Source organism: Lissotriton helveticus, chromosome 9 (assembly GCF_964261635.1).
Source record: "Lissotriton helveticus chromosome 9, aLisHel1.1, whole genome shotgun sequence".
In the NCBI taxonomy this organism is placed as follows: Eukaryota; Metazoa; Chordata; class Amphibia; order Caudata; family Salamandridae; genus Lissotriton; species Lissotriton helveticus.
Window position 1 is genome coordinate 1099058272 of NC_136070.1, and position 12142 is coordinate 1099070413.

At 44.6% G+C, this 12142-nt stretch overlaps 1 protein-coding gene across 2 annotated transcripts in view; it reads right to left on the reverse strand.

Annotated features, from left to right (window-relative positions):
• The window catches only part of CFAP20DC (CFAP20 domain containing), a 1807766-nt gene that overhangs the window by 964547 nt on the left and 831077 nt on the right, over nt 1-12142 (reverse strand). The window lies entirely within an intron of this gene.

Sequence of the window (12142 nt, forward strand, 5' to 3'; positions counted from 1 at the left end):
TTGTCCATGACATCGCCTATAGTGCAGATACCTATGTTGTCCCAGCCTGCAAATCCTCTTAGCTTCTGTATTTCTTTTAGCCAGGTGCAGTGCCATAGGGGTGTCTGTTTAGTAAGTTTCCGGTCCCACCCCATTGCCTTCGTTGCTCTCCCCCACGCCTCTATTGTAGCCTGCGTAGCCGGGAAAAGCTTCCCCTCGCCTCTGCCTTCTTATAAATAATGTAGAAATTCATTTCCAGCCATGGTTTCCCTCTCTAATCTGTAGGTGGGATGATCTCCCAGTGCATATATTCACTCATTCACTGGGGTTAGTTGTTCCACCCAGTAGTAAGCTTCTATATCAGGGAGCAATATCCCTCCAAATATTGATTGCGTTGCAGAGTATGTAGTGCAATCCTCGGTTGTTTCCCTAGCCACAGGAGTGAGCGTAGTTCAGCCTCTATCTCTCGAAAAGTTAGTCGTGATAGGGGGAAGTACATGTTTTGTAGGGCATACAGAAATCGGGGCAGAGTTATGTCATCATTTTAAGCATAGAGGTCCGGCCTAGAATAGTAAGCAGTAGCGATTTCCATCGCTGTGCATCTTCTTTAAAATTTGTGTTTATACGCTTAATGTTTTTAATGTAACAAAGGTCCCTGTCTGTGGTGAGATAAATTCCTAAATATGTGAACCCGTTGTGGGATATCTGGAGATCTCTGGGTAGTGTGGGCCATGTGGTCAAGATACCTGGGCTATATATCACTGATTTGTGCCAATTTATTGCGTATCCAGAATTTTGTCCATACTTATCTATAGTGTGAAACCGATTGGATATCGTTTGTAGCTGGGTGCGTAATATATAAAAGCATATCGTCCACATACAGAGAGATCTTCTCTTCCAAAGTATCGTCTGGGTTAATTTGGAACCCCTGTATCTCAGGATGTTTTCGGATCATATAAGCCAGAGTCTCTATTGTGAGGGCAAAGAGTAGTGGGGACTGAGGGCAGCCCTGCCTGGTACCACGTCTTATGGGAAAGTCTCCAGAGTTCTTACCATTTACCCGAACCGTAGCTCTGGGATATTTATACAATAGCCCAACACATTTCCTGAAGTTGGGACCTATACCGAATTTAGTCAAGGTGGCCTTGAGGAAGGCCAATGGACTGCGTTGAACGCCTTTTCTGCGTCCAGTGACAGGAGTAGGTGAGGTGTGTCACGGTCTTTGACCTCCATCATCCAGTTGTGAGTCTTACACAAATTCAGCCTGCTCGCCCGGCCAGGAATCCCAACTGGACATGATGTACTAGGGTTGTTATCACTTGACGTAGTCTCGTGGCAAGGATGGTGCCAGTATCTTCACCTCTGTATTGAGTAGGGATATCAGACGGTAGGATTCACACTTATTTTAGGGCTTAAATGGTTGTGTATTAGTAATATTGTGGCCATAAACAGAACTCATGGGAGGACTCCCTCCTCATATGCTTCCTGAAAGAGATTTAAAAGGTGGGGACTGAGGAGATCTATACATCTCTTGTAGAGTTCTGCTGGTAGGCTGTTTGGTCCAGAGGTCTTACGTGGACACAATTGGGCTATAGCTAATTTAAGTTCTTCGATCGTGATGTCTGAGTCTAGCCCCTCCCTGTCGGTATCTTCCAGTAATGGTGTATGTATCTCTGCTAAATATTCTGTAATGGAGTAGGTGCTCCAGCGTTTGTATGTCATGAGGAGAAAACACATTGTAATTTAGAAAAGACCTTCCTCACCAACCTAGTTGGTGACATGCTTCTACATTGGGCCCCACCCAATGTGTTTAGTGCACCTCAGGTGCGCTACAACGCCTGGATACAGCGGAGCGGGTTATTGTAATGTGAAAGTGCAGTGACGGTGGTTTCAGTAAATGTTAAAAAGCATAGTCCTGAGGGTCCCAATGTACAAAAAATGATTTTAATATACGTGGGCCCTAGGCAGTGGATAAAAGGCAGATATTGTGGGAGATCTTTAGGTGACTCCAATATCCTAATCAGTCAACATGTTTCAGCCATGCTCCCTTATTGGTATGGCTTTCTTTAGGACCTGGTGAGTAGTGCAGGGTGAGTGGTCTAAAAAATGTGTTATTGGTTGTCTGATTACCGTTTCCTAACAATTTGTCATTACAAAACATTATTATTGTAAATGTGTTTATAAATTTCAGAGAAGTTTCTTAGAATTTGCAACAATTTTCACTATTTATGGGAGATATGGAGCAGATTTGCTCCCAAGACACGAAAGCTAAGATGATAATTGTGGATGATTTTAACATGTGTCTGGTACCCCGTCAAGAAGATCTAAACTTTGGCGAATGAATGCAGGCATATTGTATTCCATGTGCATGCTTTCCCAGGTTTGAAAACTCAGGAATGGCCAGGTCGTTCCGAAAATAATTAGAGAATTGAAATTTCTTTTGTCTGAAAGGGCATTTTCAATAAGACTCTCCGGCTACCCAGACTTTCAAACTTAAGAGCCTAAGGGGTCCAATTGATTATATATTTATTCAGGAGTGCTGGATCGCCCTTCAAGTGGCACTTACAATCACTCACTTTGAGAGGTAGCAACCATCTCCCCATTAGGGTCTAATTATAACTAGAAATACTGCCCAAGGATAGAATATTATACTTGGAAACTGAACTAACTAGGCATCTTACAGTAAAAATTAATGCCTGGCATATCGAAAAATTAATCAACTTACAAAATCATATTGATCTCGACAGCTTGATTTCATGAAGTAGTAATAGTAATACAACTACAAAATATGATCAAATAGCATCAGCAGTGGTCGATTGCTTAAAATGTAATAGACATGTTTCCTGTAGAATGCCCCCTAATTTGGGCCAATGTTCTGTAAATAAGTCCCCTTGTGTTGATGCTCAATGGCAGGAAAGGAAAAGTAACGTAAGGAAAATGAAGCAGGCTAATATTATACATGGATAGTTATTCCTACTATGAAATCTTTATGAAATATAAAGCTAGGATAAAAAGGAATATACTGTCAGTGTGCACTAAAAACTGGGAAGAAATTATGACGGTAGTTTTGATCAATGATGGGAGGAAATTTTGGAAATTGGTGCTACTGGGGGTTCACTGCAGGCAGGTAAGAACAGGAAGTATGGTATCCAAAGAGGGGTGGGTAGAACATCTAACGTCAATGGACGAAGGGAAAGATAACGCTGAAATTAAGAAGACCTTTCCCACTGACCCTGAATTACTGCCCTTATTTTTAGAAGCTGCAGCTAGTGATACTATTAAGCAAACTAAACTAACTAGAGCAGTAGGACCAGAATGATCTGCAGACAATTATTAAGACTAATATAAACTGGTGTGTGAAATTTTATGCAGATGTGTTTAAACAATTCACATCTGCTCGGTCCTACCCTGAGAAGTGTAATGGGGCAATAGTAAAACAGATTTTTAAAAAGCGTGATCCAGCAGACCCCAACAACTATTGTGTCTAATGGACATGGGCACAAAGATGTACAGAAAAGTACTGCTCCATGCACTTCCACAATGATGTGAAGAAGAACCATTAGAACCATTGATCATTGCTTTAATCCAGGGCCATTACACAAAATTCTTAAGAAACTGGGGGCTCTTTCTATATCTGTTTTTTAGATTTCTAGGCTGCCTGGGACCAACTGGAAAGTATGGGTATCCCGGATACTTTATTTGGGATCCTAAATGAGCCCCCTACTGGATATTGGGCCAGCATAATGCTAGATGCAGATGGTAGCCTCTCCCAGAAGATCAGCATTAATAATGGACTACGGCAAGATGGTGTAATGGTTCCAACTCTATTCGCCCTGTACCATGCAGACCTAGATGAAATCAAACTTATAACCTTTGGTAAGAAGCAGCACAGCTTCGAATGGTCTATTTGGAGGTCTAAAATCGAAGACACCTCTTAATATAAGTATTTAGGGATTCTTTTACTAGATCACTGATATGGACCTGACATATAGAGTCCTTAAAGGCAAAAGCATCATCAACAATTGGGAGGTCTATGAAAATTTGGATGGGCCTTCTTTTCAACCAGTTATAGCGGCCTACAAAGCACATATTCCTCCTAAAACGATATACAGAGTAGAAAGACTGGGCTTAGATTACATTTTAGATTGAGAAAAGATTGAGGAGTGTACAATGGTATCGGTCATTAGGATGGAGGCTGACTTCCAATCCTGGTCAATAACCACAGCTATATGTACACTAGGATTTTGAAGTGAATTGTTAATATCTGGGAAACATAGGACAGGCACTGTATACCAGGATGCATTGAATATCAAGAACTATAACATGGCATTTCCACCAACCCACTCTGAGAAAGAATTATCAATGGTGGGAAGGCTAAAATCAAGAGAAAGGGTTCATCCAAAATAAAGAATTAAGACCTCAGTAGAACTTGGGTTGCTATTGCCATCTTTTCTTATCTTAATAATTTCCAGGATCCCAAAATGCTCAACACCCTCTTCAAATTTAGGGTGGGATTACACCCACTCCATGTGCACCGCACCGGGTTGTGGTTAAACCTACGGTGCACAGGGTTGGATTGGTAAGGCGGGCACTCGGGCAATGGCCGAGGGGCCGGTATCCGATTTCCACCTGTGGGTTGCTTTTTTAGGCAGCCTGGGGGCTTATTTGGGCGGTGTCTGGGCTGTTCGTATGCAGCCAGTAGCCCAGTGGGGGTCAGAGTGGCTATTCTGGAGGCAGATGGGCCTCTGTTACCTCCCAATTACCACCGGCTGCAGGTGTCACTCCCTTTCTCTCACTGGGCCGCCCATTAGTGTATGTTGATTGAGCTGGGGCAGGAGGCCCGAGCAGAAGGGGTCTTAATTGTAGTCAGGTGTAGTTCACCAGTGTAAACTAATCTGTACCTTTTAAGTGAATTTATCAAAGCATGCCTCTGCCAGAGACCTCTCCCATTCTTTTCATAAAACTTTCCCGAAGAGGTGTTTTGCGGAAAGACAATCCGCAAATCTGAGCCACGTTTTTAGCATGCTTGGGCCGATTTTAATCACAATCCAACACTGGAATATATAAAAAATATTTTACCTTGAAATAGAAATTGTCAAAGTTGATTTTTTTAAATTATAATTTTTGATCAAGGTTGATGGCACTTCATTATTTTATTTAGAATGGAAGTTTTAGATATAACCTGTGCCTCTGCCAGATTTTAATTTTTTATAAATGACAGGATACCATAACACTCCAAGAAAAATTATTTTTTCAAATTATGTATGCTCTGGACCAATATATTTTATGTTGTTGCAAATGATTTGGTATGCATATATGTGATCACATGATCGATTTTAAATGTTTATTGTTTAGAAGACAAGCTCTCAAATAAACAAATCTTTCATTCACTTTCACCAACTATATGGGTGTATAGATTGCCATGAGTCTGTATACAAGATTTGTCAATGTTTGAGACTGTGTATACGAAATATTCTGGTAACGTTTTGAGATGTGAATCTTTGGGTGTGTTAAACCATCTGTGCATATAGCTTTTTCAGCCTAGGTGATCTCAGGTTGAGCAAATGTATAGCTAGTGTGTTTCAGGTTGAATATATCGGTCAATATATTGATCTGTGAATGTTTATGTCTTTGCATGTTTGGGGATTTCAGTTTTATTGGGCATTTGTATAGGGAATTGTCATGTGTCACTGTGTGGGAATTGTGGGCTCCTGCTTTCTCTACTACTTCCTGCAACTTTGTTCCATGAAATATTTATTTACTAATTTGTATGATACACTGAAGTCCAGATTGCTTTTCGTAACCCAGCTTCAGAGTTCATAAATAAACCTTTTACCAAAACAAAAATAGATAGCAAGGTCTTGAGGCTTCATAAAAACTCAGTTATAGTTATTGAATGTAGTTAGATACACACTAAACTCCACATTCATATAAAAATAAGATGAAGAGAAAAATGATTAGTTAAGATTGTCGTTATTATGCTGTTCTTTTAATAGTGAATATCTTGAGAAGTGCACCTTCTATGTGTGGTATGTTTCCCTATGATTGGGGCACCATTACTGGGCCCAGGTATTGCAACCTTCTCCAACGGACGTGAATGTGAGTTCATTGAGTCATATTTTGAGTCACTGATGCTTCTAAATGTGACAAATGGTAGACTGGTTCTTTTTTGCAGCCATTTTCAAAACCCATGTAGATTTATTCAATGGAGCACGTGCTCCTTCATTCTATTTGTCCATGTGATTGAATATTTAGCTCTTGCACGACACTTGTATAATTATGCCACTGGGTCATTTAGCCAGTGGTTGAATGAATGAATTGAAACATATGTACAGCACACCCTAAAAGGAGTCCAGGTACAAGTATGAACTTGAATCAGATGGTACATATTGAAAGTTAAGCCTCTTTAGTAAGGACGAAAATAGCTCATTTTATTATTTTGTGCCAAGGCAATCATTTAGATTGCTCTAAGCTGAGGACTAGTAGAGAAAGGGAGGAGGATTGTCTTTTGCAAATCAATGTAGCCCAGAAACCCTCTTGGGAATTGCCTATCAAAAATAAAGAGCCATATCAAAATAAAATGCTGATTTTTTTGCTACAAGCATAAGTAAGTTACCTTTTTAGAGCTGAGGTAGACCAAAATAAATCTAAGCTTTCTGATGGGTGAAACCGACAAGAAACAATTGAATCTTAGAATGAGTCAGCATGCAATGGAAGACAACAATTATGTCCTGATACAACCAAGGAAAGTCATAAGTCACAAAGTTAATATTCCTCAACTTAACATGTGAATTCAGACCAGGTGGGCAATAAACATACTAGGAAGGAAGAGGAAATGCTGGTGATTTGCAAAATGTTGGAGTTTCAGAAGTTTTCTCGATCAGAACCACTTTGACTAAAATAAGCTCTTCCATTTACCTGTAAGTACATTTTTCTTTAGAAACTGAACTGCTTTGTTGGTCTAGGAGGCTATTCCACACTCAAGTTGCACTGGTGAGTGTAGCCATTGGAGATATCTAACTACTGAAGTGATAGCACAATTTACATTGCCTACAGAAACAGGTCCGTCCACAACAGACAGCACTGCTTAGAGTAGGAAAGAGAGATCTTGGGAGAATAACGGCCGGTAAAAAGTTTTCAGACCCAGTTCTAGAAGCCCCTATCGTCTGTACAACTGCCATAAAGTAAGACTCTGGAATTAAATGTTATTGAGAGCAGAGTAAAAATATTTTAATGTGCTTAAATGTTGAAGTCTTTAAAATCAAGATCCATGGTTAAATGCAGGTCCAAGAAAAAGCCCAGAGATTTGCAGAATTCACACAATTAGATCAGAGTGTTGACTGCCAACTCTTTTACCTACGTTTGAACTGGAAATAAGTCCATCATCCATTAAACATTAGCTCAAATGAAGGTGAGTTAATTCAAGAAAATTGCTAGTCATCTTCACAATCTACTACGGTAGTGTGTTTATTAGGTGATAGAAGTCTTAAAAAGATGAAATCCATAAAAAAAAGTTAGGGCAGTGTCTTTTTTGGCGGGTGGAGATACTCAGCCCTCTGTCAGAACCCACACAGCATCATTTAAACACTAATTAACAGCCAACCCGAACTCTCAGTCTCAGTCTACTCCAGTCTCCAGGTGAGGAGGAGGTGCTTCCCTGTTTATTTATTTTATTTGCTTATATAGCGCCGGACTCGACCCCCGAAGGGGTATCTCCGCGCTTGAGTCGCTGATGTTGCCATGGTCGTTGATGGTGCCAGATTTAGTGCCTTTAGAGGGTGCAAATGGGGAGCTATTTCTCACAGAAGAGATATGTCTTGAGTGCTTTCCGGAATGATAGAAGATTGGCATTTTATCTCATACCAATAGGGAGTTTATTCCAGATGGAGGGTCCTATGTATGAGAGTGCTCGGCCGCCCTGTCTGGCCTTCTTAATGGAGGAAATTTTAGTAAGGATTGGTTGCTTGAACGCAAGAGACTTTCCGGTTTATGGATTTTGAATTTCTGAGTCAGGTATTGGGGACCTGATCCGTGGAGACTCTTATGTATGATGCAGCAGATTTTAAAGTTTGTTGGCTGACGTATGGGCAACCAATGGAGCTGTTCCAGTAGAGGCCTAGAAGGTGTTCTCGAAGGAACACCCGCGGTTTGCGGTCTGCAGTGCAGCTGTCAGATCTGAGCAGAGCCGAGCAGAGCAGAGCCGCGGCCGTGACTGCGACTGGGTGCGGCCAGGCGCGTTCGGCAAGAGCCGGCAAATCTGAGCAAGAACCAGGGGCCAGCGACACAGGGGGCTGACTAGTGCCAAGACTGGTTTGAGCAATCTGGAGTAGCGGCTGTTTAACTACTTAGCCGCCAGCTCCGCGCTCCCTGCCCCTTGCTCCTGGCTCGCTCTTCGCTCCCTGGTCCCGGCTTGCTCTTTGGTCGCTCTTTGCCCTTTGCTCTGCATTTCTGTGGCCCGTGCTGCTCCCACGGCTCTGGAGGCTGCTGTCACGCCCGCGCTCACCTGCGCCCTGCACTGAGCGCGGAGCAGCGCTGGGTCCTGCAGTACAGTGAAATCCACTGAGAGTACCGGTGAGCCCCTCCAGATGACGTGGGAAGTGAGCTAATTTGACCCATCGGTCCGAAACTGACCCAATGCATTTGCCGAGTTGCTGATCCATCTCCAGGTTTTTCGCAAGACCAAAGGTGAGAGGGAGCGGGAAGCAGGTGAAGCAGTGGAGCAGCGGTGGCAGCGGCTCGGACCCGAGACCCAAGAACCATTTGTTGGAATCAGCCGGGAAAGCTGCCTGTGTCCTGCCGGTGTCCTGCATACCCAAGTCCTGATACTGCACACAGAGAGGGCGCTGTTGAGACGCAGTCGAGACTGCCCAGATTTGAAGCGAGGAGTGCACTGAGAGGAGCACCGAGAGGAGCGCGGAGAACAGCGTACACCGCCACCGACACTAAGGCACACCGCGGCGCGGGGGTTCCTGCGGACACAGTCGGCAATAATTCTCCCCCTCCTCCCTCCCTCGTGAGACACACACACAGCCTGGTAGCAGTAACGGCAAGCGGCTGCAGCTGCAGCGTAACGAGCCACGACCAGCCAGCCAGAGCCTGAAGCGTGTGCAAGCAGCTACCTGCGAGGAGCCGCGAGGTGGAGCAACTACGCCGCGAGTGTGGAGAGAGGTGAGACGGGGGTCACGAGGGGGCACTTTGAGCCTGAACACTCATCTCTACCCCCCTGAATCCATCTCTACCGCCCCCCCCCGACCAACCTGAACGTGAGAAGTTAGCACGGTGGGGAGCCGCGAGCTGACCCGCAGCACGGCAGAGATCTGTGCGCCGATCCACAGCGCAGCGGGAGCTACAAACTGCCTTCCAGTGCATCCCGGTGCGCAAGGAGCCGCAATTTCCCTCCCAGCGCCGCGGGAAGAGAGAGCTGAGGAGCAACAGGAGCACGAGAGTAAGCAGCAGCAGGAGTACTGGGGCACAAAAAGCGAACCCGAACTGGACCCCCACTCCTTGTGAGCCCACAACTCAACGCCATCCAAAGCCTCCTTCACCATCGCAGGCTCAACCAACCACCAACTAAGTTGCACCTACAATAAGATGCCAACTCGGATCCCAGTTACAAGATCAAAATCAGCCGCAGAGGCCCTCAGCGACGAAGCATTAGCGGGACCTATAACGAACAGTTCAAGTACATATGGTACAAACGCCCCGAATCCTGGCACTCTTCCCGGGACCCCTAAGGTTTCAAACAATCAAAAACCCATCAACCCAGGCCTCATAACCAACTACCTGCATCCGAGGACTCTAAACAACCTTTCAGTAAATGACAGGACAGACCACTTAGGAAACAGCCCAAGCGTCTGGGACGACTCTTCTCCTCCACCAACAACTACTCAGGGCCCATGCCAAGCGGCGACTAACAGCCAATCGCTCCTTCACCATAATATGACTACCACCAACAGTCCCACCACACTGCGGTCGGGCTCCGACTTGGCTTCTCATACCACCACAGGATCTGCCCCAGGAGTCCCGCAACAATTACTTGACATTGACAATTCCAAACCAGCCTCAAGCGGGGACACTAGAACTACAACAACTGAGGCACTAATACATCAACCCCATTCACCTATCATGCAACTCTCTTCTCCGAACGCAGCTACATGTTCCCCGGCTGCCTCAAAAAAACAAGATCTGGGAGAACTTTCAGCATCCTTTTTACAGCAACTCGAAGTCAAAATCGAGCAAACCCTGGAGTCCACCCCTCAGCTGTACAGACTATCCAGTGGGACAAATTATCAACATCACACCCCTGAAAACACAGAGAACTCCAGCTTCATGGGTGCCCCAGAATCACCAAAAATCTCCAATCCACAATATCTGACGGCTAAAGCCTTACTTTGGCAATCCTCTAAGATGGAGCTACAAATGGACTTGCTACAGACAACAGCAACACGCCTATCTGAGCTGAAAGAAAAAATGGACTATATTGCAAACCAGATTTCCTACTCGCAAACTACCTGCTCATGCTCATGCGCGGCTATCGTGGACCAATGGGCAAATCTACCTGCCGTCCTGACCTCCTTAGTCGACTCAGTTCGCTCTTCAAGATTCCCTACTGGACCTTCCTTGTCATCGGCGTCAACTAACTCACACAAGGAATCAACTAATAACCTAGTCAACCGATCCACAGACTTTACCGCTAGTCCAACAAAAAATCCGCAGCTAACCTTACTTGCAGTTCCTAGCCCAACACTCTCAACGCAGACTATATCCACCGTATCACATCCATCGAATTGCTGTCAAGCAATAGAAGAACTTGATGTAGCTACAGTGCTCAACCAAAAGGCAGCCCCACTTTCTAGGAAAGCAAAGAAAAAGCTCAAGAAAGCACAAAAGAGGGTAAAATCTAAAAACCGAGCAGCATCTTTTACCACCCGCATACATACAATTAATCCAGTCACCAGCACAGTTAAACTGTTCCCAATCTTCACGAAAAAAACATCAAGCAAGAAAGATGATGAAGTGGCACCAATTAACCTACAACCAAAATCAATAAAGATCAAGAGCCTCGATGAAGACCCAACCAGAGAGGTGCCTCCTCCCACCGCCTCCCTGACTCGCTCCCACAACAAATCAAAAGGCGAGGCCTGTTTCACGCCTACTGGCCCTGAACCTGCAGTAGCCTCAGGCGCAGGGAAAAGCCCAGCTCCCGGACTACCAACATCAACTACCCTCCTAAGGTCTCATCTGGAGGTTATTGAGCAACCACCCTCTATTATTACATACAATACAAACATGGAGACCCAGCAGACGGCAACATTGCCACTCGGACCCACGGCTTTTAGTACTCTTTCAATACACAGACCAACACCCGTGCCTGACAGCCAAGCTACATCTGGCTCCCCAAGGATCAGTAGACGCCTAAAACCAGAAGAGGTGACTGCCGTACTTACTCCAAGATACCACGCTAAAGGCAACTACGATGTCTTGAACAGGGGAAATATTCTGCGTCTGTTTAATCACATTCCATCTTTGAACCATATACGATCCGTTGATATCGCCTGGGTGAAATTTTTAAGTCTGCCAGGCGATTCCCAAGACGAGTCAACTGTGGTAGGGCTAATTCAACAGATACACCTGACAGCAATGCTATGTGAAGCAAATCAACTTGCAGACTGGGGCATAGAGATCAGGCCCCAATCTCAACCTAGATATCCTCATGTCCTAGCTGAAAATTCCAAAAACACTTATTCCATTCTAAAGTGCGGAGAAGATCCGGGCCCTGGACACTATCAGGCCAATATTCCTCATCAGCAAGAACAACTGAGGATCACTTGCTCCAGCAACCAGAGAAGGGTCCTTTCCAGCTCTCAGGCCCTCAACTACCAACTAGGACACCAGGTCGAAAATGGTCGACAGTCAGCTCAACGGTATCTTTGACTTCCTCAAAGACAAAACAGACTACACTTGGAACAATCAAATCTATGGCCTCACAAACATATCCTGGAATGTGGCCGGGCTCCAGAAAATGATCAGGAACATCCCGGCTGTAGAGTATCTTCAAAGTGGCGATCTAATCTGCCTTCAGGAAACATGGGCAACTACCACCACCGCCCTTCCCGGATACTACGAACTCCATGTCCCAGCCACGAGACGGAACATTTTTGGG